The 26,447-nt window shown below is 42.2% G+C and overlaps 1 non-coding gene across 1 annotated transcript; it reads left to right on the top strand.

Annotated features, from left to right (window-relative positions):
* Positions 1 to 21,640: 21,640 nt before the first annotated feature.
* Positions 21,641 to 21,715, top strand: Trnas-cga (transfer RNA serine (anticodon CGA)). Its single transcript has one exon. It is a non-coding gene; the product is annotated as a tRNA-Ser (tRNA).
* The last annotated feature ends 4,732 nt before the right edge of the window (positions 21,716 to 26,447 follow it).

Raw genomic sequence — 26,447 nt, 5'->3', positions numbered from 1 at the left:
GAAAGTATTTGTTTAAGCAGCCAGGACCACTAAAGGCACATTTATTCACTAATACATTTTATACTCATTGGAGTTTAATAGGAAAAATTACTGTTGCTACCCTCTACAGAATAAAACTTTAGCTCAGACACGAGCGAAATAAAACTTCTATTTAAGAAATAATTTTTTTACAAAATTACCATTCCATAGTAATGGCCTTAATTGCAGAATAAAATTACTTTTTTCTTACAACTTCTGCTTTTAGACCAGTTATTAATATCTAAATAAACATCAGACTTCAAAACTGTGACAGAATGAAGGTGGAATGCGTAGTACATTACATATTTCGATTAACTTTTGGCTATGTGTGGTTTTAAGGTTCTCTTTGTACCTTCTATGCAATATAAACTGTTTATTTTCCTCCTATTTGTCGAACAGGGAGGGGGATTTCTTCCACTTAATTGTTCTGTCTCGTACTCATTTCTTCTGGGGCTATCTCAGTTATTCTCTCTATGAGCTACATTTTCTCTACATTTTCGTTGCGTTTTCTGTAGCCTGTCCACGGCATTTGATTGCGTGAATCATAGTATACTGCTAGATAAATTGAGCTTTATGGGATTGAAGGTAGTAATTCAACCAACAGAATCCAGGAACATAAGTCTGACAGGGAAGAAATCACGTATGGGGTTCCCCAAGGCTCAATCTTAGGCCCACTACCGTTTCTCATCTATGTAAATGATCTACAGTCTAATGTACAACAAGCAGAATGTATTCTTTCAGATGAGACCAGTATTGTAATCACTCCCAGTATACATACATAAATGAAAGAAATGGCGAACAAAATTATCGCAAGTATCAATGACTGGTTTTCTGCGAATGGTCTCGTCCTGAATTTCACAAAGACACATCGTATTCAATTCTGCACCTCTAGGGGCACTGCACCAGTGATAAGTGAAACACATGATGACGATATAATACATAGGGTGGAAACTCAAAATTCTTAGGTGTCAATATGGATGAGAATTTAAATTAGAAAATAACACATCTTGGAACATCTAACACGACTTAGTTCAGCCACATTTGCACTTAGAAACATAGCTAATTTTTGCGAGAGAGTAATCAGTAAGTTGACATATACTGCTTATTGTCATTCAGTAATGTCATATGGAATAATGTTCTGGGGTAACTCGTCTTTAAGAAAGGTCTCCATTGCCCAAAAAACGTGCTGTAAGAATAATATGTGGTGCTCACCCGCAATTATCTTGTAGACATCTGTATAAGGAGTTGGACATTCTGAGTACTGCTTCACACTATATTTATTCCCTCATGAAGTTTGTTGTAAATAATCCACAGCAAATTAAGCTGCAGTAATTGTAATATGACTGTAAATTTAGGACCCACTAATGCAGTTAGGTAGTTAGTTGATATGTATCAAAAAACTCCAATACAGTTCAAAAGAAACAATGATGTACATAATTACAATACTAGAAGAAAAAATGACATTCATTACTCAACATTAAGGTTGTCTTTAGCACAGAAAGTGGTGCCCAACGCTGCAACAAAAAATTTTGACCACTTAACCAGTTATATAAAATGTCTAACAGACAGCAAGGTAGAATTTGAAAATAAATTGAAAAAGTTTCTCCTTGACAAGTCCTTCTACTCTGTAGAAAAACTTCTATGTTCAAAATGTGTAAAAGGTGGTGGGTGGGTAATGCTAACTCAATCTGTATATCTTGTTTTCATTTTGGGAAAAAGATAAAAATATGGTGATGTTTAGAGTACAAATAGATGTACAAATTAATTTGCAATATGAATGTAAAATGACTCGTCCCACATCATGGCGATTTATCGTGCAAAATAATCCATGGGACATGAAGTAACTAACTAACTCTACTGTTGCCGAAGAAGGTCCAGGTTTAAGCACAGGACACGTCACCGTAGGATGTGAGACATCTGATAGCGCCATACAAATATATATCTTTTACTTGCCGGCCGTGGTGGGGGGAAATTTGCGGAGGGTTTGGTCGACAAACTGCCCATCAGTTGTTTGTGTTTCAGTTTTGTTAAGAGATGAAGCAGTATTTGAAATAGATAGGAAAGCCAATTTTTACAGCGGACATTTATTGGCGGTTGAAAACCCTTAAAGTATCACTTAGGATGGACATCAGAAACCAGCAGCAAACTAATATATGGTGTGGAGCTGTAGGTGATTGTGTGGTAGATTCGTATATTCTTCCAACACGCCTTAGAGTTGCTGCTTACAAGAGCTGTATTCAAAAGAATCTTCCAAATATGCTACAGATGTATCGCTGAAGAAGGAAAAATTATGTGGTTGATGTATGATGAAGCTACAGAAATTTTCAGTCACAGGATGATATCTACCACAACACACGGATAAATATCTCAGGATCAGCTCCATGATCTGGTTATTATGTATGCGTCAAACCTTTGGATTTATTGTATGCGAAGCCATCTAAAATAGACGGAACTCACAATACAGTGAAGATTCATCAACGTTTCATGAAAATAGAATGGACACCCACAGGAGGAAGGAACATTGGAAGTATGGTACAGGACACGATCCGAGAATGATTACCTGCGGAGGACATATTACAATTTTTAACTTCAGGGTTTTGTAAAATGTTCTGTCGTTAATAACTCAGAAACGAATATTTTCCCAGACATATGGACTTTTTTCTTGTTTTGGTGTTGTAATGTGCTTCAAAGTTTGTAAAAATATTTAGACGCTGTATTAGTAAACCTCTCTTACAGTAGTGCTACGTTTCTCCGTAAGAGTTTCGGACAGTCTCCACTATATGGTAACACTGTATGCCGTAACATATTAATATTTAGTATAATCTTTACGGAGACCAATATATGCATCCCAACATTTTCCTAAAACCCTGTGCTTCTGGCGCAATCTCATTTGATAAACTATACTTCACTGCAACTGTAAATGTCTATCCATTAATTTATGGTCCTGGAGTGTCGCCCCATATTTCACACAACGATGTGTTATTGTGTATCTGTAATGTGTAATTATTTATGGGTATTATTTGACAATGGTAACCCTGTCTACGAGACTAGCGGGGAATATTTGTACTTTTAGTAATAAACGTGGACACAAAGTACAATGGAAGATTGGTTATGAAAGATTGTCAGTTTATCAGCTCTTCGGTTTGTCGAGGTGAAACTGAGCGAATGAGGTTGCATTTCAGCTATGGACTCCCCTGCACCTCAGAATGGTACTGAACATAAGCAACTGAAATTACAGGGTTTATTCCTGGCATCTGTTTTCTTCAATAGTTATAATCCATTCTCACGTTTATTAGTAGGATACAGTGAGGAGCGATTTTTCGCCTTTCCTCAGCACAGGAAGTATTATCTGTACAGAGTTGTGTATAAGAATTATTGCAGAAATGGAAGAAAAGAGCAAATGAAACCTAGTGTCGGCTCATAGTCAACTCCTATGGACCAGTAGTAAGAGGACAACAGAATTTCATGTCTCCTTAAGGAAATAATATTTTCTTCCTTTTGGGAATTTGGAATGATAAATATATACAGTTTTGGGTTGTGTTATTTATATTCATAACATTGTTAACAGAATATGTGGTTGTAGTTGTGGTCTTCAGCCCAGACACTGGTTTGATGCAGCTCTCCATGCTACTCTATCCTGCGCAAGATTCTTCATCTCCCAGTACCTACCGCAACCTACATCCTTCTGATTCTGTTTAGTGTATTCATCTCTTGTTCTCCATCTACTATTTTTACACTCCACGCTGCCCTTCAATACTAAATTGGTGATCCCTTCATGCTTCAGAACATGTCCTACCAAGCGATCCATTCCTCTAGTCAAGTTGTGCCACAAATTTCTCTTCTCGCCAATTCTATTCAATACCTCCTCATTAGTTATGTGATCTACCCATCTAATCTTCAGCATTTTTCTGTAGCACCACATTTCGAATGCTTCTATTCTCTTCTTGTCCAGACTATTTATCGTCCATGTTTCACTTCCATACATGGATACACTCCATACAAATACTTTCAGAAACGACTTCCTGACACTTAAATCTATCCTCGATGTTAACAAATTTCTCTTCTTCAGAAACGCTTTCCTTGCCATTGCCAGTCTACATTTTATATCCTCTCTACTGCGACCCATCATGAGTTATTTTACTCCCCAAATAGCAAAACTCACCTCCTACTTTAAGCGTTTCATTTACTAATCTAATTCCCTCAGCATCACCCGATTTAATTCGACTACATTCCATTATGCTCGTTTTGCGTTTGTTGATGTTCACCTTATATCCTCCTTTCAAGACACTATCCATTCCATTCAGCTACTCTTCCAAGTCCTTTGCTGTCTCTGACAGAATTGCAATGTCATCGGCGAACCTCAAAGTTTTTATTTCTTCTCCATGGATTTTAATTTCTACTCCGAATTTTTCTTTTGTTTCCTTTACTGCTTGCTCAGTATACAGATTGAATAACAATGGGGATATGCTGCAACTCTGTCTCACTCCCTTCCCAACCACTGCCTCCCTTTCGTGCCCCTCAAGTCTTATAACTGCCATCTGGTTTCTGTACAAATTGTAAATAGCCTTTCGCGCCCTGTATTTTACCCCTGACTCCTTTAGTATTTGAAAGAGAGTATTCCAGTCAACATTGTCAAAAGCTTTCTCTAAGTCTACAAATGCTTAAAACATAGGTTTGCCTTTCCTTAATCTATTTTCTAAGATAAGTCGTAGGGTCAGTATTGCCTCACGTGTTCCGGCAGTGCTATGGAATCCAAATTGATCTTCTCCGAGGTCGGCTTCTACCAGTTTTCCCATTCGCCTGTAAAGAATGTGTTAGTATTTTGCATCCGTGGCTCAGTAAACTGATAGTTCGGTAATATTATTATATTCTTCTTGAAGTCCGAGGGTATTTCGCCTGTGTCATACAACTTGCTCACCCGATGGTAGAGTTTTGTCAGGGCTGGCTCTCTCAAGGCTATTAGTAGTTCTTAATGCTGTCTACTCCCGGGGCCTTGTTTCAACTTAGGTCTTTCAGTGCCCTGTCAAACTCTTTTCGTAGTATCATATCTCCCATTTCATTTTCACCTACATCCTCTTCCATTTCCATAATATTGTCCTCAAGTACATCGCCCTTGTATAGATCCTCTATATACTCCTTCCACCTTTCTGCTTTCCCTTCTTTGCTTAGAACTGGGTTTCCATCTGAGCTCTTGATATTCATGCAAGTGGATCTCTTTTCCCCTAAGGTCTTTTTAATTTTCCTCTAGGTAGTATCTATCTTATCCCTAGTGATATACGCCTCTACATCCTTACATTTGCCCTCTAGCCATCCGTGCTTAGCCATTTTGCAGTTCCTGTCGATCTCATTTTTGAGACGTTTGCATTCCTTTTTGCCTGATTCTTTTACTGGATATTTGTATTTTCTCCTTTCATCAATAAAATTCCATATCTCTTCTATTACCCAAGGATTTCTATTAGCCTTTGTCTTTTTACCTACTTGGACCTCTGCTGCTTTCACTATTTCATCCCTCAGAGCTACCCATTCTTCTTCTACTGTACTTCTTTCCACCATTCCTGTCAATTGATCCGTTATGCTCTCCCTGAAACTCTGTACAACCTCTGGTTCTTTTAGTTTATCCAGGTCCCATCTCCTTAAATTCCCACCTCTTTGCAGTTTCTTCAGTTATAATATACAGTTCATAACCAATAGATTGTGGTCAGAGGCCACATCAGCCTCGGAAATGGCTTATAGTTTTAAACCTGGTTCATAAATCTCTGTCTTACCATTATATAATCTATCTCAAACCTCTAGTATCTACAGGCCTCTATGATTAATTTATGCTCTCTGCAAAGTTCTACTATTCGCCTTCCTCTTTCATTCCTTACCTCCATTCCATATTCACCTACTACGTTTCCTTCTCTTCCTTTTCCTACTACCGAATTCCAGTCACCCATGACTATTAAATTTTCGTCTCCCTTCACTGTATGAATAATTTCTTTTATCTCATCATACATTTCATCAATCTCTTCGTCATCTGCGGATCTAGTTGGCATATAAACTTGTACTACTGTGGTAGGCATGGGCTTCGTATCTATCTTGGCTACAATAATGCGTTCACTATCCTGTTTGATGTAGGTTACGCCCATTCCTATTTTTTGTTCATTATTAAGCGTACTCCTGCATTACCACTATTTGATTTTGTATTTAAAACCCTGTATTCACCTGACCAGAAGTCTTGTTCCTTCTGCCACCGAACTTCACTAATTCCCACTATATCTCACTTTAACCTATTCATTTCCCTTTTTATATTTTCTAACCTACCCGCCCGATTAATTGATCTGACATTCCACGCTCCGTTCCGTAGAACACCCGTTTGCTTTCTCCTGATAACGACATCCTCTTGAGTAGTCCCCGCCCGGAGATCCGAATGGGGGACTATTTTACCTCCGGAATATTTCACCCAAGAGGACGCCATCATCATTTAACTATACAGTAAAGCCGCATGCCCTCGGGAAAAATTACTTCTGTAGTTTCCTCTTGATGTCAGCAGTTCGCAGTACCAGGACAGCAAGGACGTTTTGGTTAGTGTTACAAGGTCAGGTCAGTCAATCATTCAGACTGTTGCCTCTGCAACTACTGAAAAGGCTTCTGCCCCTCTTCAGGAACCACACGTTTGTCTGCCCTCTCAACAGATACCCCTCCGTTGTGGTTGCACCTGCGGTACGGCTATCTGTATCACTGACGCATGCAAGGCTCCCCACCAACGGGAAGGTCCATGGTTTATGGGAGGGTAACAAAATATATACATTAGTATATGTTACATAAAAACAGCTACCAAAAACTAATTAGATGACTTTTTTCTTTAAGGTTAAAAATTCGGTAAATGCAAAACATAATAGGTAGATATTTGTATAATATGTATTATAAAACAATCAAGAAACTCTCAGAATGTAATCTACTGCCGACATATGTATATAACATATTACATTCTGATTTGCCTTTTGCAGTCTGTTATCTGCAGTGCTGCTAATACTTTGCTACAGTTTTCCACCCACAATTAATCAGGATTTCTCAGTATTGGTTTTCTTCTCCACGTTATCATTGTTATTGTAATATTATTGCAAATATCTATGTTACATACTACTGTCAATTCAGAGATGTTAATACTTTTTTAACTTTTGGTTTTATTTTTATGTAACACCTTTTAAAAAATATTGTGGGGATATGCTACTTGTGTTGGCTTTGTAAATTGGCGAGAGGGAGCGCGGGCGCGCGCGAGAGCTCGCTTTCGCTTGCTTGTGTGTGTGTGTGTGTGTGTGTGTGTGTGTGTGTGTGTGTGTGTGTGTGTGTGCGCATTGGAGGACCTGTCCCTGTCCAACAGCTGACAGCGGTGACGCGAGCGGCAGCAAGGACTTACACTATGTGATCAAAAGTACCTGGACATCTTCTGAAAATTACTTACAAGTTCCTGGTGCCTTCCATCGGTAATGCTGGAATTCAATATGGTGTTGGCCCATCCTTAGCCTTGACGACAGATTCAGTCAGGTGCTATAAGCTTTCTTGGGGAATGGCTGCCCGTTTATCACAGAGTGCCGCACTAAGGAGAGGTATCGATGTCGGCCGGTGAGCCTGGCGCAAAGTCGGCGTTTCAAAACATCCCAGAGGTGTTCTATAGGATTCAGGTCAGGACTCATGTGCAGGCCAGTCCATTAGAGATGTTATTGACGTGTAACCAATCCGCCACAGACCATGCGTTGTGAACAGGTGCTCGATCATGTTGAAAGATGCAATGGCCATTCACGAATTGCTCTTCTACAGTGGGAAGCAAGAAGGTGCTTAAAACATCCATGTAGGAATGTGCTGTGCTAGTATCATGCAAAACTGCCATTGACCACAAAAATATTTGCCTGTTCCGCCTTCTTATTTTGTATGTTTTGGGCGGGAGTTCCGAATTTTAACTGTCAATAAGCAAAGAGAGGGGCTCGTGCGTGCGTGTGTGTGTGTGTGTGTGTGTGTGTGTGTGTGTGTGTGTGTGTGAAAGCAAATACGGGTCAAAAGCGTGCTTCAACCACAAGGTGAATTAACCTCTCACAGTTTGCACAGTAACAGGTTATTGAGCTTGAGACGCTTCGCATAGGTTTGGGATTTAATACGGGTCTACAAGAAACTTGATGGTCAAGAACTGTAAGGCACCAATTACGCTTTCTTTCCCTGATAAACACTGAGAGTGCAGCATCTCCGACGACGAGGATCCTTACGGCGTACCCCTAAGCCGTGGGCCACCGCATTAAATTGCGTTAGGGGCCTTGACTATTGAGTGGAATTTTTTGTTTAGTTCACGAGGATTAATGCCGTCCACAATGATGTGTTTCACCACGGTTCCAGTGTTTCAGTTCCACAAAAAGGGCCATTCTTGTCTCTCAGATCTTGTAGTTCTTATTAAACATGCCATCGGTATATTTCTTGCTGTGGGCAGTTTTGCAGTCTACAGTACATATTAGGTCGTGTCAGGACTTAGCTCATAACCTCGACACTGATTTGCACAAGGTAAGATTTACAAGGTGTAAACGATAACAGTTTATAACGTACCACAGTGCTGTAGGGGAAGTCGAGACCGCCGGCCGGGGTGGTCGAACGGTTCTAGGCGCTTCAGTCCAGAACCGCGCTGCTGCTACGGTCGCAGGTTCGAATCCTGCCTCGGGCATGGATGTGTGTGATGTCCTTAGGATAGTTAGGTTTAAGTAGTTCTAAGTTCTAGGGGACTGATGACCTCAGCTGTTAAGTCCCATAGTGCTCAGAGCCATTTGAACCATTTGAAGTCGAGACGAACATTTTGATACAGAACTCTTGTGTTCTAGCGATGCTGTAAACACGATTAAACTGGCCTAAAAACGTCAAAAGTACATTCAGGGGCGTTTCTAGCCAAATTATCGGGCGGCATGCATGCGTTGTAGGTTAGATGTCCTTTTTAGGTCAGTTTTAGGCTAGTTTCTAGCTGTGTAGCGAGAAATGTTCCATATCAATTTGTTCATCTCTGCTTCGCTTTCATTACTTTGGTGGGCTGCAAACACTTAGCGTTTATAAATTGTGTGCAAGAAGTAATGGTCCTGCGGAGATATTGCGTCCAATTAATGTCAGCCACAAACAAGCTGCTGGCTACTTAGCGTCCATATCGCTACATTTATTAACTGGAGAGCACTCCCGGAGTACAAAGATCAGAGATTAGTGCCTTCCTCGGTTGGGGCAGCTGGGTATGCTAAACGAGGGAACTCTTACGAATGCACATCGAACACTTGATATTGAAACCATATGTTTCTTATGACTGCTCCTGTTTAACACCTCCCCATTGAGTGATTGAAAGAACTGAGACTAAAACTGAATGGTATTTTCTTGTTCCTTCCTTAGCGAATTCCGTAGTTCAAATTTTCTTATGATGTTTTCGATGATTATTTACGTGTAACAGGTCCAGAACTTCTGCTCCAATTGATCCGTAGATGCAGTAAAACTACCGTAGAAGTAAACACACAGATCGAGTCACCATCAGAAGGAGTTCGTTTGTAGTCTTCCTTAAGGCATCGGTCAGAGGAATGGTGACATTTTTTCTGAGCATTAATATTTTACTATGTTGTCCTTGGGGCGTCTGTTTGAATTAGTGGCAGTGAAATAGCGTAATGAATTCCGTGCAACTAATGTTAGAATGTATACGAGTTCTTTGGAACCGGTCAGAGGCCGCCGCTTTAAGTGAAATCGGCAATAAAAGTCACACCGGTGTTGAGACGGTACATAAATTAGCCGCCAGGCAGATTTACATAAAGGCCACCTCGAAGCCGGACCGCTTCCAACCGGCACTATAAAACGGAAGCCGCTTTGAGTTCACGTCGAAACTTTTTCTCACGAACCTCACAATTTTCTTCTTAATGATAAGTGTGATACGATTGCTGTGTACCAGCAGAAGATCGAGATTGAGAAATCCTGTATTTCGTGATACTGTAACGCATACGAAGAAACAAATTTTGCGATAGTTGGTTGTAACGCTTTTTGGTGAACAGCAAGCTTCTATAAAATTACCATATTTGAATGGTGATATGTTTTTCCCAATTACGTGTTACAAACCAGCTCCCCTGTATCCTACACTCCCGAAAAGAAAGCTAGCTCGTAAAAAAAAATTGACACACTCTTTATAACCCATTGTCGCTTAGGCCCGCCCAACTAACGCGCGGTGTAACGCGCTGCCTCCCGAGCTGGAAGGCGTGACGGTCCCCGGCACGAATCCGCCCAGCGCATAAGTTCAAACGGTTCAAATGGCTCTGAGCACTATGGGACTTAACATCTATGGTCATCAGTCCCCTAGAACTTAGAACTACTTAAACCTAACTAACCTAAGGACATCACACAACACCCAGCCATCACGAGGTAGAGAAAATCCCTGACCCCGCCGGGAATCGAACCCGGGAACCCGGGCGTGGGAAGCGAGAACGCTACCGCACGACCACGAGATGCGGGCAGCGCATTAGTGTCGAGGTCCGGTGTGCCGGCTAGCCTGTGGATGATTTTTAGGGAGTTTTCCATATGCCTCAGCGAACGCAGGCTGGTTCCCATTATTCAGTTACACTATGTCGGCGATTACTGCGCAAACACTGTCTCCACGTATGCGTACACCATACTTATTCTACCACGCAAACATTCGGGGTTACATTAGTCTGGTATGAGACGTTCCCGGTGGGAGGGGTCGGCATCCACCACTGGTGGCCGAACCGCACAATAACCCTGGGTTCGGTCTGGGGCGGCGATGGGGTTGGTGTGTGGCCCGCACTGGCCTGTTGTGGGGTTGTGTGCCACTGAGAGCTACGGCGTGACGAAGCGTCTCCGTTGTTTCTAGGTTCCCAGTTTAATACACAATACACACAGTCGCTTACGAAACTCTAGTGCTGGTCATATTAACAGCTGTTTTGTATTATTTACATTTTTTAATACTGAGTAGCGCAAATAATTTTGAACGAATTATTGTCGATTGAGATGATTCAAATGACTCTGATCGCTATGGGACTTAACATCTGTGGTCATCAGTCCCCTAGAACTTAGAACTACTTAAACCTAACTAACCTAAGGACATCACACACATCCATGCCCGAGGCAGGATTCGATGCTGCGACCGTAGCGGTCTCGCGGTTCCAGACTGAAAAGCCTAGAATCTTTCGGCCACAACGGCAGACTAATATTTGTTGGAATAATGATGTTTTTGTTTGTTACTTTATGTCGTAACCCTGACGTACAATTAGTCTAGATTAATGTTGTAAACCTTCTGATACAATACATACTCACCGAGCGAGGTGGCGCAGTGTTTAGCACACTGGACTCGCATTCGGGAGGACGACGGTTCAATACCGCGTCCGGCCATCCTGATATAGGTTTTCCGTGATTTCCCTAAATCGCTCCAGGCAAATGCCGGGATGGTTCCTTTGAAAGGGCACGGCCGACTTCCTTCCCCGTCCTTCCCTAATCCGATGAGCCCGATGACCTCGCTGTTTGGTCTCTTCCCCCAAAACAATCCAAAATCCCAATACATACTCAAACTGTTTTATACGAGTGCTGCTATATATATTTCTGGCCTAATAATGAAAATACGAATATTTATCAACGAAAATGGTTTATTGTTTTTCAAAATATTCTCCATCAAGATTTATACACTTTTGCATGCGCTCAAACCAATTTTCGAAGCACTTTTTCCACTCCGATTGAGACACCTCCAAAACATGGTTTTTGAATGCTGCAACAGCATCTTCTGGCGACGAAAATCGTTGACCACGCATTTTTTTCTTGATGTGTGGGAATAAAAAGAAGTCATTGGGTGCCAAGTCAGGGCTGTACGGCGGATGACCCATCACTTCGACGTTTTGGCCGGTCAAAAAGGCGCTGGTTTGAGCCGATGTGTGACAGCTCGCATTGTCATGGTGCACAATGATTCGTCTTCTCTTGTTCATTTTTCGAATTTCAGGCAAACAAATGGTGGTGTACCACTCAGAATTGACCGTCCTACGTTGCTCAAGCGGAACAGTAGCCACATGACCAGTTTTGCCGAAGAAACAGGCGACCATTTGCTTCGAAGTGCTTCTTCCACAAACAACTTTCGTTGGATTTGGCTCGTCTTGGAAGACCCACACGGTCGATTGCTGTTTTGTTTCGGGCTCATACGCATAGATCCATGATTCGTCACCTGTGACGATCTTATAAACGTCTTTTGAAGCACCGCGATCGTATTTTTTCAGCATTTCTTTACACCAATCCACACGAGCTTTCTTTTGAGCGATTGTCAAATTGTGCGGGATCCAACGAGAACAAACCTTTTTTACGGCCAGGTGTTCATGCAATATCGAATGTATGCTGGTGGGAGAAATGCCTAGGCATGCCTCTATCTCACGGTATGTCACATGACGGTCTTGCATTATCAGTTCACGTACGGCATCGATGTTTTCTGGCACAACGGCTGTTTTTGGATGACCTTCACGGAATTCGTCTTTGAGCGAGCGTCGGCCACGATTGAATTCGTTGTACCAGTTTTTCACAGTGCTATAGGATGGTGCTTCGTCGCCATACAAAGATTTAAGTTCATCGATGCACTCTTGTCGTGATAATCCACGTCGAAAGTTGTGAAAAATGATCGCACGAAAATGTTCACGAGTTAATTCCATTTTTGTGCCAAATTGATTTCTTCAAGTCCCTGTAAAAGAAAAAAAAATTGTCGTAAGTCAAAAAGTTCTGAGTACATTTATGCTAAAAAATGTCAAACTTTCCAATGGAAATGTCAGATTGCACCTGGCAACACTTAGTGTTGCCTAGGCCAGAAATATATATAGCAGCCCTCGTAGCGCCACCTCTATACAGCACGAATTGAACCTATTTTGTTTTCTTGTTGACCTCCACTGCAGAAAATTTCATGTACAAGTCGGACCGCAGGGGAAGTACACAACATTACACCTACTGTATCACATGGTCACGTTCATCAGCGTGTACTGCAAATGGTCTCATACGTAAAACTAAAAGTAGTCTCAGCAAACAGTGACACGTTTTGGCTGTAAATCTATGGAGGTGTGCTAGTGTGATACTTAAACTGTGTAGTGTGGGAGACAATGTCCTTGAGGAATTGCCGAGGCATGTCAATCGGGTACACAAACAACAGCCACGATTATACTGTGCTGGAGAGGATTGAGGAGGGCGACCAGGCACTCGGTGACCGTCTGCCGGCCGCTGTGCCCGAGTGGTTCTAGGCGCTTCAGTCTGGAACCGCGCAACCGCAACGGTGGCAGGTTCGAATCCTGCCACGGCCATGGATGTGGTTGGTTAGGTTAGTTAGGTTTAAGTAATTCTAAGTTCTAGGGGACTGATGACCTCAGATGTTACGTCCCATAGTGCTCAGAGCCATTTGAACCATTTGGTGACCGTCTCTCGAGAAAAATATTAGCTGCTCCCCAGATAACAGCTGTGTGGACAGAAAATGATATTGTCTTCCCTTATGAGAACCCATTCACAATTCGTTATTGTACGTTTGACTAAGCTTAGTAACCGAATGTCGTAGTCAATATTGCTTTCTGCTTCGAGTAATAAGATGCAGCCAGTCGTCTGTTAGGCTTTCAGCATCACTGACGTTATAATCAGCTATGTCGATGCACTGTCATCGAACGTGGTTGCTCAATGGTTAGCACACTCGAGTCGCACTCGGGTGTATGATGGTTCAAATTCACGTCCGGCCATCCTGATTCGGGTTTTCTGCGATTTCCTTCAATCGCTTAAGGCATGTGCCGAGACGGTTCTTTCGAAAGCTAACGGCCGATTTCCTTCCACGTCCAGCCTTAATACGAGCTTCTGACGATCACTTATGACCTTGTTGTCTACGGGACGTTTAACTCTGATGTTCTTTCCTTCCTTCATTGCACTGGCCTGCACATATTGACAACGGACGACAATTCTCGTGGATAAAGAATGTTCCGTGAATGCATCTTGGAAAATACTTGACTAGCGCTGGAATGACTCCGCACAATGGACGGAGCGGTGACAGAAAACCTTACTTGATTGACTGGTCGGACACGGGCGTTTTGAAGCAGTTCCCACAAATCAGAGGTTGTATGGCATCGTGGGAGGAGGACTCTATCTCTTTATAATATGTTCACTTCCTTAGCCTAATTAAAGCGGAACAGCGCAGCTGCTACGGTCGTAGGTTCCTGCCCCGGACATGGATGTGTGTGATGTCCTTAGGTTAGTTAGGTTCAAGTAGTTCTATCTCTAGGGGACTGATGACCTCAGATGTTAAGTCCCATAGTGCTTAGAGCCATTTGAACTGTTTGAACCTAATTACAAAAATCAAAAATTTAGTGTGGAGCTGTTAGATAAATTACCACTTAGGTGATTACATTTTGTATTTCATGGATGCGTGTTTATTGTCTTCCGCGTCTAAGACAGCCTCAGCGACAGACCATGGGCTACCGTGGTGGTCCTGGAGCGATGTAGGTGCCAATAAGTGCAGTATTCAAAAAAGCTGGCCGGGTAGCTGACATCTTCCGTACCGCTAATTGCTGCAAGCGACTCTGTATTCATACCTAGCGCTTTTGGTCTACCTGTAAAGTCGTGGCCAGGTAGCTAGTTACAACGCTTGTGTATTTCCCAACTCGGGCTCATACGTTTTCTATCCCGCTAACGAGAATCAGTGAAGGATTACTAAAGGCTCATACTCCAGTGCGTCACATGTGTGGAACATGAGAGGAGACGGAAACACACAATTCTTAGTGACGAAGACATTGTGTGCTGGGATTTCGGAGTAAATTTCATAACCTGGACTCTCCGCTGAGAAAACCGTTGTATTCCATGTTTTCCGGCTATGCCCAACGTAATTTGTTGTGTATCTTCGAGTAACAGGTAAATAGCTACGCTACTGAACCGATGTGCGTGAAAAAGAAGCTTAACTGATAAGATACAGTCACTTACTTTGTGACACTGAAGGAATTTCCAGTGAATTCCTTATCTTAAAGAATGAAGACACGTGCTAATCCATTATTTTGACAACTGTATGCTTCATAGTTATCCACGAAAATTCTCTGTAGCTATGACACTTTATGAAATGTACGGTCTTGAATGTGAAAATGAGTAATTCACTACTGCAGAGCCTTTGTGAAAGTTAAATACCGTGCTTTCAATTACGATGTGCAATCTACATCTACATTCATACTCCGCAAGCCACCCAGCGGTGTGTGGCGGAGGGCACTTTACGTGCCACTGTCTTTACCTCCCTTTTCTGTTCCAGTCGCGTATGGTTCGCGGGAAGAACGACTGTCTGAAAGCCTCCGTGCGCGCTTGAATCTCTCTAATTTTACATTCGTGATCTGCACGGGAGGTATAAGTAGGGGGAAGCAGTATATTCGATACCTCATCCAGAAACGCACCCTCTCGAAACTTGGCGAGCAAGCTACACCGCGATGTAAGAGCGCCTCTCTTGCAGAGTCTGCCACTTGAGTTCGCTAAACATCTCCGTAACGCTATCACGGTTACCAAATAACCCTGTGACGAAACCCGCCGCTCTTCTTTGGATCTTCTTTATCTCCTCCGTCAACCCGATCTGGTACGGATCCCACACTGATGAGCAATACTCAAGTATAGGTCGAACGAGTGTTTTGTAAGCCATCTCCTTTGTTGATGGACTGCATTTTCTAAGGACTCTCCCAATGAATCTCAACCTGGTACCCACCTTACCAACAATTAATTTTATATGATCATTCCATTTGAAATCGTTCCGCACACATACTCCCAGATATTTAACAGAAGTAACTGCTACCAGTGTTTGTTCCGCTATCATATAATCATACAATAAAGGATCCTTCTTTCTATGTATTCGCATTACATTACATTTGTCTATGTTAAGGGTCAGTTGCCACTCCCTACACCAAGTGCCTATCCGCTGCAGATCTTCCTGCATTTCGCTACAATTTTCTACTGCTGCAACTTCTCTGTATACTATAGCATCATCCGCGAAAAGCCGCATGGAACTTCCGACACTATCTACTAGGTCATTTATATATATTGTGAAAAGCAATGGTCCCATAACACTCCCCTGTGGCACGCCAGAGGTTACTTTAACGTCTGTAGACGTCTCTCCATTGATGACAACATGCTGTGTTCTGTTTGCTAAGAACTCTTCAATCCAGCCACACAGCTGCTCTGATATTCCGTAGGCTCTTACTTTATCAGGCGACAGTGCGGAACTGTATCGAACGCCTTCCGGAAGTCTAGGAAAAGAGCATCTACCTGGGAGCCTGTATCTAATAATTTCTGGGCCTCATGAACAAATAAAACGAGTTGGGTCTCACACGATCGCTGTTTCCGGAATCCATGTTGATTCCTACAGAGTAGATTCTGGGTTTCCAAAAACGACATGTTACTCGAGCAAAAAACATGTTGTAAAATTCTACAACAGATCGACGTCAGAGATATAGGTCTATAGTTTTGCGCATCTGCTCGACGACCCTTTTTGAAGACTGGGACTACCTATGCTCTTTTTCAATCATTTGGAACCTTCTGTTCCTCTAGAGACTTGCGGTACACGGCTGTTAGATGGGGGGCAAGTTCTTTCGCGTGCTCTACGTAGAATCGAATTGGTATTCCGTCAGGTCCAGTGGACTTTCCTCTGTTGAGTGATTTCACTGTCACTGCTTCGCTCGTGGCTGAAACACAATGATTGCTGTGGGGCTGACCACATACTATGTTCCAGGATTGAAGTCAGGAGTATACAAGCTGGTGTAGGGCTTGACAGGCTACGTGCATTTCATTTATGCATGAGTCACGGAAATTTCTCATTTCTATAGTCAGCTGTCGGTCAGCGTTCAATGGTGAGGTGAAATGGTTTAAATCTCTCAATTCAACAGTATGGAAGCGCCTCGGTTAATTCAGCACACATCTCTAAGTTCCTCACAGGATAAAATTCCACACTAGCTATTCCGAAAGATAACTTCAAGTTCACGTCAGCTGTTCATTTTAAAACGTCAAAGTGCTGACTGCACCCCAAAATTTTGAAAGAATCATAACACACACTTAGCGGAAGTCTACGTCCACGTGTGTCGACTACTGGCAGGCTCCCAAAACTAGACTTCTAGGATTCCCCTAATTATATTCGGCGCTACTCGTATCACTCCACCAGGTGGCAGTTTTATTCCAATGTTTGCGTTTTACGTTCTACAATAAAGCTAAAACCATCAAAATTTACACTTTGAAACACTTTTTACAATGACGAGAACTGATTAAAATATAGGCATAGATCGTATCATTTTATATACAACAAACAAGACCGTCATACATGTGGTGTTGTTGTTGTTATCGTAGCCTTCAGTCTGAAGACATGTTTGATTTAGATATCTATGCAAATTTGTCCTGTGAAATCCTCTTCGGCTCTCCATAACTGCTGCTGCCTACATTGATTTGGAACTGCTTACTGCAAGTCTCCCTCTACGATTTCCTCTGCCCCTCCCATTCTCCTTTTCACCACCAAATGGACAATTCCTTAATGCCTCGGAATGTGTCCTATCAATTGTCTTTTCCTTACACCTTTCGTGTTTACAATTTATTTTGCATATATTTGAATAATAAAAGAACAGAGCTGTCCTTCTTTGTGATAAATAATACACTTACAGCACCAAAAAATTTGAAGCTGACCAATTTTGAAAATCGTTGAAGTGGGAAGCATGGTGTCCCATAAGTCTAACTAGATCCATGTTTCATGTGAATCTAGGATTTTCGAAATTAGATTTTCAGTTTTAGAATGATTTTATCTGGATGGCAGTAATGGGGAAAAGTGTAACAAATCAGTACCAAAATACATTTTTTCTCCTGACAATGAAAACATGAATTATTGCACACACGTTTTCAACATAACGTTTCAAGATGCCTTCGACATACCACACACCGATGTTTTCTACATTTTATGAAGTTAACTGAACATATACGGTCCACTACACGTACATTATGTACAAACAAGCAGAATTACTGTAGTGTGTAGCAATGTTTCAAAACATTGTCTGTGACGTATAAGAAAATGCAATTAGTTATTTCAGACATTCTTAGACTGGATAAGATGGTGATTTGATCTGATTTTCGTGAAACATGCGCATTGTGGCACCTACAAACATACGATGACCCATTTGACTATTGACAGCTTTCGATGTATCGATCTTGTTATACGTAGTATTTTTCCCCAAGTTCCGAAAGCACCTCCCTACATGCTAGCATTAGACAGACATGAGATAATAGCCGTCCCAACGAACAGAACTGTGCATTACTTTGGTGGGAATATGTGTCCCATCAGCCACGAAAGGACTGAGTCATGTTGTGTCATACATTTCTTTTCTTCCCAGTTTCATTCAGTACCTTCTCACTAGTTACTCGACAACTCACCAAACTTTAACACTCTTCTATAGCATCACATTCCAAAAGCTTTTGTTCTCTTAAATATTTGTAATTTTTCTGCTACCAGAGACTTTATATATTTTACATTTAATATATTGCAACGCATTTGAAACATGGTTTGCTCATCATTAGACACTTAGACAAGTAGACACATGTTACTTAGAAATGAAATGTGTTAATCCAAATTATCATAAAACATTATTTTGCTTACTATTCTGCTGCTGGAGTGGCTCTTGGGTATTTAGAAGGAAAGGGGGGAGGAGAGGGCGTGGTTCGCCAGGGAGCGCTGTACACTGGTGTCTTCTGCTTGCGTGGATCTATGCCCCATTGATTGTTGTGATTGGCACCAAAGCCTGAACGATATCTAGATAGCTTTGTAACAGTTGACTTCTCTGCGATAACCGTGTGACTCACTTTTAATACATGTATGTCAGCTGCTCGCTTATAATTTGACATTGCATCGTTGGCACACTGGTGGAGCTGTTGCGTACCATTGCCCTTAAATTTATATTCGATGTTAACAAATTCCTCTTGTTCAGAATTCTTTGCAATAGACGGTCTTCATTTTGTCTTAATGGGTTTAACTTGTGTGAACGTGCGGATGATCAGGAGTGAGGTTGGGAGACAGTCGTACTCTCCTTTGTATTCTGACATTTTAACCACATTCGTGCTACCAGTATTTGTAAGGGTGCTTATAACGTCACTGTTGGACTGCTGGTAACAACAATCACGCCCCCCTCCCCGCACGGCTCTCGTCAGTTATTTGCTACCCAATTTGCAGTGCTCATCTACTAATCTAACTACCTCAGCATCGCCTAATACCAATATAGTTTACACCTTTTCTTTATTTTCCTTGTTGTTCATTTTAGAACCTCTTTTCAAGACGCTATCCATTCTGTTGAACTGATCTTCCTTTGCTGTCTCAGACAGAATTAGAATGCCATCGGCAAACCTCCAAGTTTTTATTTCTTCTCCCTGAACCTTAATTCTCTTTCCAAATTTTTCCTTGGTTTCATTTCCTGCTCGATCAGTGTACAATCTGAATAACATCGGGGATAGGTTTCAACCCCACCTATCTTCCTTTTCAACTAGTGTTCCGCCTTCATGTCCTTCGTCCCTTGTAACAGCAGTCTTGTTTCTGTAAAAGTTGTAGATAATCTATCGCTCCCTGTGCCTAATCTGTTATCTTCATGATTTTAAAGACAGTATTCCAGATAGCATTTCCAAAAGCTTTGCCTAGACCTTCAAATTCTATAATCCTAGTTTAGCCTTTATTCAGTGTATCTTCCAATATAGGTCGCAGAATCAATGTTGCTTCTTTTTCCTATATTTTTTCGGGATCCTCATTGATTTTCCTTGACGACAGTTTCCTCCGTTCCTTGCATTCTTCTATAAATGATTAGTGTCAATATTTTACGGCAGTGACTAAGTAAACTGACTGGTCTATAATATTCCCTTCTGCCAGTACCTGTCTTCTTTGGAATTCGAGTTATATCTTAGTATTAATAATAGATAAAAAAGTAATGTTCTATTCCAATAGGTTTCTTCATGTCTCATTTGATGCACCCAAATCATGGTAAGTTTCATCGTTTGTGTTTAATTACTCTGATGAATGTAATAAAGTGTGCATAGAAATTTACAAATGTATGACTATATTGTTGCAACTAAACACCAAAGCCAACATATGCAGGTTTTTTATACATCTCAGTTGAGTAATAGATGACATTAACATTCGCTAGCAGAATATGTATCAAATGCCTCGTTAGTAAAAACTAGATTCGATTCATATATGTCTACCGATGTTGCATTAGGAGCGTAATCTGTTGATATCTCCACTACTGTACGTGTATTGGTTTTTCTTCCTTTAAATTTCAATCAAGGTGTATAATACTCATATTTAAATAGTAATTCGTAAAATTTTTATTGGGTATGGGGCATGTATGCCATAAATTCATTTCCTTTATACTTTTTGTGTAGCTAAAATGGTTCAGGCTCTATCCTGTGGCTCTCATACTGGGTAGTACAGGAAATTTACGATTCTCAGCTTTCAGTACGAATGCGTTTTTGCAGACTGTGGCGCGGGGTTGGTCGGGTGTCAGACTTGTCGTCACCCCACTTTGCCTTTTCCACGGACATCTCAGTTACTTATCGGTTGCGATGCTATCAAACGACTCAACTCCCAAGCGACCCTGCCACGCCCTCCAAATCGAATCATATCTGTGCAGTGCGATGTAGCTCGTCACATCACGAACTGTACTATAAAATTAACGAAAAATGTGGTCTTTGAGCCGCATGTCGTCTCATAGCGATAGAAATCTTCCCTGTATTACGCATTTGACGTTGTCATTTAGCAACGAGTATTATAGCGTCCAGCTAGATGGCTCGCCATTCCCCAAGTGCCCGATTTAGGACCGCTGCGTGGCAGTTTTGCTCTCAATGTGTTCCTCTTTAAGTGCAATGGCGGCTTTCTTCTGTCACTGAGCTCTGCATGAGGCCGCACAGTGAGCCTTTTCTGAGCTCCATGCTGTTGGCACTAGATCTTTGGAGGAGATGCACTAGATGCAGTGCCTTTGAGGAGGCATGATACAGTCCGTAGGGTCGGGCTAGTGGCTGACCGAGGCCAGCTACGCCTAAGAAACTATCTGTTGGCAATTTCGTTCATTGTGCCACAAGCTGAGAAACCGGAGACAATTATTTTGGTGAGAGGCATGATACAGTCCGTAGGGTCGGGCTAGTGGCTGACCGAGGCCAGCTACGCCTAAGAAACTATCTGTTGGCAATTTCGTTCATTGTGCCACAAGCTGAGAAACCGGAGACAATTATTTTGGTGAGAGGCATCCTAAAACACACATTTTCGGCTGTTCTGCGTTTCTCAGTGAATGACTCGAGTGTTTTCGTAAGGCAAACCTTAACTGAATTCCCAGAATGAGATTTTCACTCTGCAGCGGAGTGTGCGCTGATATGAAACTTCCTGGCAGATTAAAACTGTGTGCCCGACCGAGACTCGAACTCGGGACCTTTGCCTTTCGCGGGCAAGTGCTCTACCAACTGAGCTACCGAAGCACGACTCACGCTCGGTACTCACAGCTTTACTTCTGCCAGTATCTCGCCAGGTTCGCAGAAGAGCTTCTGTAAAGTTTGGAAGGTAGGAGACGAGATACTGGCAGAAGTAAAGCTGTGAGTGCCGGCCGTGAGTCGTGTTTCGGTAGCTCAGTTGGTAGAGCATTTGCCCGCGAAAGGCAAAGGTCCCGAGTTCGAGTCTCGGTCGGGCACACAGTTTTAATCTGCCAGGAAGTTTCTTAACTGAATTTGTTTAAATTACCGTATTTCATTGACTTCTTCAGTGTCGTGGCAGTAGGGTATGACTAGTAGTGGTTTGTACTATAAATTGTAAAGGTGCGAGCCACTGCCATTGAGCTTGGATACATGGATGTCCACCATAAGTTATGATGTGGTGTTCTAATTATTTTCGGCATCAACTGTTACCTGACAGTAGCAATGCGCAGCTCCGTGCGCACATACCACAGAATTGTGTAAGTGGTGTGTAGACGTGTGGTGCCGCAGACCTATGGAAATGCGTCAAGGACTCGTCGAATCCAGAATTTTTATATTCCTATAGGCATCAAATGCCATTAAGAAGAAAAATGTTTGTTTAGTATTAAATAAAACATTCTTGGTCCAGCTTCTCCACAGATACTGGTAATACAAGTGTTGATTGTTCAGAAAGTATTCATCGACATACGCATTAACACCCTCCATAAATCATGTTTACGAAGTATGACGTTTATATACGTTACTTTAATGGCTTATCGAATAAAGGTTGTTCCACTCTGAAAGTTTTCTTAGAGGAATGGTACCTGTTTTACTGTAACAGCAGTTACAACAAATCAAGTTAGCACTACAATCTGGTGGCAAAATGAACAGCTGGAAGCTCAGTATAATTGAAGGCCCTTGCTTGAGCCTCGGTCCGAAAGCTGATTTAATCTGGCAGAAAGATTCGTTAGGCCACAAATTCAATACACAGTGGTTTTTCAGGCTGCTAGAGTTCTAATCCATTTTGGAGTCACGTTGTTTCTGCCAAGTATCATGAGGCCTGGTTGTTTAGGATGTTGGGGTATGGGGAATAGTCTCAATTGGAAAAGAGGCTTTAAGGTTCCAGAACTTGCCTTGCAAGTAATACATACCTCCCGGAAACTTTGGTCAGAAAATGGAGTGGGAGCTAGACTACCCTGCAAAATGTAGGACAATATGGGTAAAGTATTAATATTAATTATTAGATGGAAGTTAATGAAAGTGCTGAGCTTGTTGCCAAAGGTCTCCCAGTTTGCTAAGTGGCGCTACCCCATCGCTGTGTACTTATTTCACCCCAGTTTTAACTGTTCGCCACTTCCTGATGGAATGCCCATTTTTTAATCGTTCACGTTCCAGCTAGGGTTAGCCGTCTGATTTATCGGCCATTTTAGCAAATGACCCGCAGGCTGCCGACATCGTTTTACTTTTTATTCGCCAGACCAATATGGCGAAGGCAATTTAATTTTTAGTTTTGGACTTCCGTTTCTGTAAGGTGTCTTTTTTAGCCCCTTTTCCAGGTGCCTGTTTTAAGCTGTTATCTGTTATGTCAAATGGGACTGGCGTATAGTCGTTTTTTAACTCCTCTCTGTCTTCCTGTTCTATACTTTTGTCTTGGGCGCGTATGACATATGTTGTTTATTGCTCCCTAAAGCAAAACAAATCCAAAATGAAACTCCTGAAACGTGGCAGTTGAAACAAGAAAGGACAATGTGTGTCAATCAGTGAGCAGTAACGAAGCACGTGGTGGTGTTCTTAATACGGCGCTAAGAGAACACCTGGATGGCTTCACAAGGGAAAGGATCAGCGGAAAACTTGAAGGACGAAGTGTGACGAGTGTAGCCCAGGATTTTGGTATTGCTCACACAACTGTTTCACTTTCTTGGACTGCGTTCCCAACCACTGGCACTGCTGTGCGAAGAATAGGAGGTGCTCTATCATGGTTAGCTATTACAGCAGGAGATCGCCAGATTGTACCACAGGCAATAAGACACCTAAGTCAAACAGCAGATCCCGCGTCCTGGCCATCCTGATTTAGGTTTTCCGTGATTTCCCTAAATCGCTCCAGGAAAAGTGCCGAGATAGCTCCTTTGAAAGGGCACGGCCAACTTCCTTCCCCATTGTTCCCTAATCCGATGAGACCGATGACCTCGCCGTCTGGTCTCCTCCCCCAAACAACCCAACCCAACCCAAACAGCAGATCAATTTCGAGCACATTTAACAGGACTGCTAGGTACACTCTCAAGCCGCACAGTGGCACGGGGACTGCAAGTGGGTGGTCTCCGTGCCTGACGACCATTACTGTGTGTTCTGTTGATACGTGCACATCGGCGAGAGCGTAGGGACTGGATCAAGGAGGATTGGATTCACTTGCTCTTCTCGGATGAGAGAGGATTTGGTCTGCGTAGTGATTCTGGGTGTACCCGCATAAGGCGAGATGTGAGTCCACGTAACGCGCTAAGGAACATTGTCGTTTGTGTGGTACAGGTGTTATAGAGCGAGGAGGTATAACGCCTCATGGGCATACTGACCTCCAACATTTGAACAGGGCACACTCACTGGCCAACGTTATTGTGGTGCTGCACTCCTCCTGCATGTGCTTCGCTTCAGGGATATATTTTTATGTAGGTATTGATGAGAACGTGAGCCCGCAGGCGGAGGAGCTCTTGCCACGAAAGAATATTCGGCGAAACGCCTCGCCTGTCCGTTTCTACGACTCAAATCCCATCGAGTACGTGTGGAATGCATTGGAGAGACGTATTGCAGCACGTCCACATGTTATGACGTCATCCAGAAAATGTCAATGGAGCAATGGAACGCCCTACCACAAACCTCCCTACCAACCTTGTGGCCAACGAGAGAGCACATTGCAGAACATGCACTGTTGTCCAAGGTGATCATGCGGGCTTTCAAAACAATAAGTGGAAATGGAATGATGTTGGTGGCCCTCAAGTACGTACCCTCCGACTCACAGTTACAGTATTACACATCTACATCTACATGGATATTCTGAAAATCACGTTTAAGTGCCTGGCAGAGGGTTCATCGAACCACCTTCACAATGCTCTATTATTCCAAACTCATATAGCGCGTAGAAAGAATGAACACCTATATTTTTCTGTACGAGCTCTGATTTCCCTAATTTTATCGTGGTGATCGTTTCTCCCTATGTAGGTCGGTATTAACAAAATATTTTCGCATTCGGAGGAGAAGGTTGGTGATTGGAATTTCGTGAGAAGATTCTGTCGCAACGGAAAAAGCCTTTCTTTTAATGATTTCCAGCCCAAATCCTATATCATTTCTGTGACACTCTCTTCCACATTTCGCGATAACACAAAACGTGCTGCCTTTCTTTGAACTTTTTCGTTGTACACAGTCAGTCCTACCGGATAAGGATCCTACACCGAGCAACAGTATTCTAAAAGAAGACGGACAAGCGTAGTGTAGGCAGTGTCCTTAGTAGGTCTGTTACATTTTCTAAGCGTCCTCCCAATAACGCAGTCTTAGGTTAGCCTTCCGCACAACATTTGCTATGTGTTCTTTCCAATTTAAGTTGTTCGTAATTGTAATAACTAGGTATTTAGATCAATTTACGGCTTTTAGATTAGACTGATTTATCGAGTAACCGAAGTTTAACGAGTTCCTTTTAGCACTCATGTGGGTGACCTCACACTTTTCGTTATTTAGGGTCAACTGCCACTTTTCGCACCATTCAGATATTTTTTCTAAATCGTTTTTCAGTTTGTTTTTGATCTTCTGATGACTTTACTAGTCGATAAACGACAGCGTCATTGCAAACAACCGAAGACGGCTGCTCAGATTGTCTCCAAAATCGTTTATATAGATAAAGAACAGCAAATGGACTATAACACTACCTTGGGGAACGCCAAAAATCACTTCTGTTTTACTCAGTGACTTTCCGTCAATTACTACGAACTGTGACCTCTGTGACAGGAAATCACAAATCCAGTCACATAACTAAGACGATATTCCATAAGCACGCAATTTCACTACGAGCTACTTGTGTGGTACAGTGACAAAAGCCTTCCGGAAATCCAGAAATACGGAATCGATCAGAAATCCCTTGTCAATAGCACTCAACACTTCATGTGAATAAAGAGCTAGTTGTGTTTGACAGGAACGATGCTTTCTAAACTCATGTTTTGCCTGGTTTCGTTGTCTAGGGGCTGGGATACGTAGTTGCCGCATTACAGGACAAATAATGCTGAGTCTACAATATACGGTAAGAATACACTTATGAATCGAATGGTCGGAGGTTTCTATCACTCGGAAATTGCGAATTATGAAAGTAACACATAAATTCATAAATTAAAGATTGCAGTTAAATAAAATCTACAGGTACTATCTTCGGGACTATAAATGATGAGCACGATAGTAGAAGCACTTTTGAGAATGCTGTATATTTCTGCGAAATACTTATTGGTGTCGATGGTCCAGCAATTAAATAAAATACAAGTTGAATAACAGGGAAATAATAGATTCCTACAGCACGTAATTAGTTATGAACAACAACACAGCTCGCGAGATATTCACTTCTAAACGCACACTACGTCTTCACTGTAGAAGCCACGGAAATCTCACAAGTGCACAAGTCGGCACTCCGAAGTATTTATATCCGCCGCGACCACGCACAAACCGCTCCACACTCCAAGTCTCTCTCGCGACCGTGCGTCCTTCCCGTCTCCCGTGCCGTACACCCGTGTCCTGTTCGACTCTCCCTCGCGCCGCACTATTCCAAACTGCCTCGTTTCCTCTCCGGAAACGATGCTCCTCTCCAGCCTCCGTACGTCTCTCTTACTAACGAGCGCTGTGATTGGCTAGAGCGCTCCCTCCATGTCTCCAAGCCAACATGCACTCACAAACGTATTGAGACACATACCAAATACTGGATTTGCATTTAAATAACTTTAAATTAA

This window comes from Schistocerca gregaria, chromosome 1, assembly GCF_023897955.1.
Source record: "Schistocerca gregaria isolate iqSchGreg1 chromosome 1, iqSchGreg1.2, whole genome shotgun sequence".
NCBI classification, from domain to species: Eukaryota; Metazoa; Arthropoda; class Insecta; order Orthoptera; family Acrididae; genus Schistocerca; species Schistocerca gregaria.
Note: the sequence above shows the minus strand (reverse complement) of the source record. Positions and strands in the feature narration are given on the sequence as shown.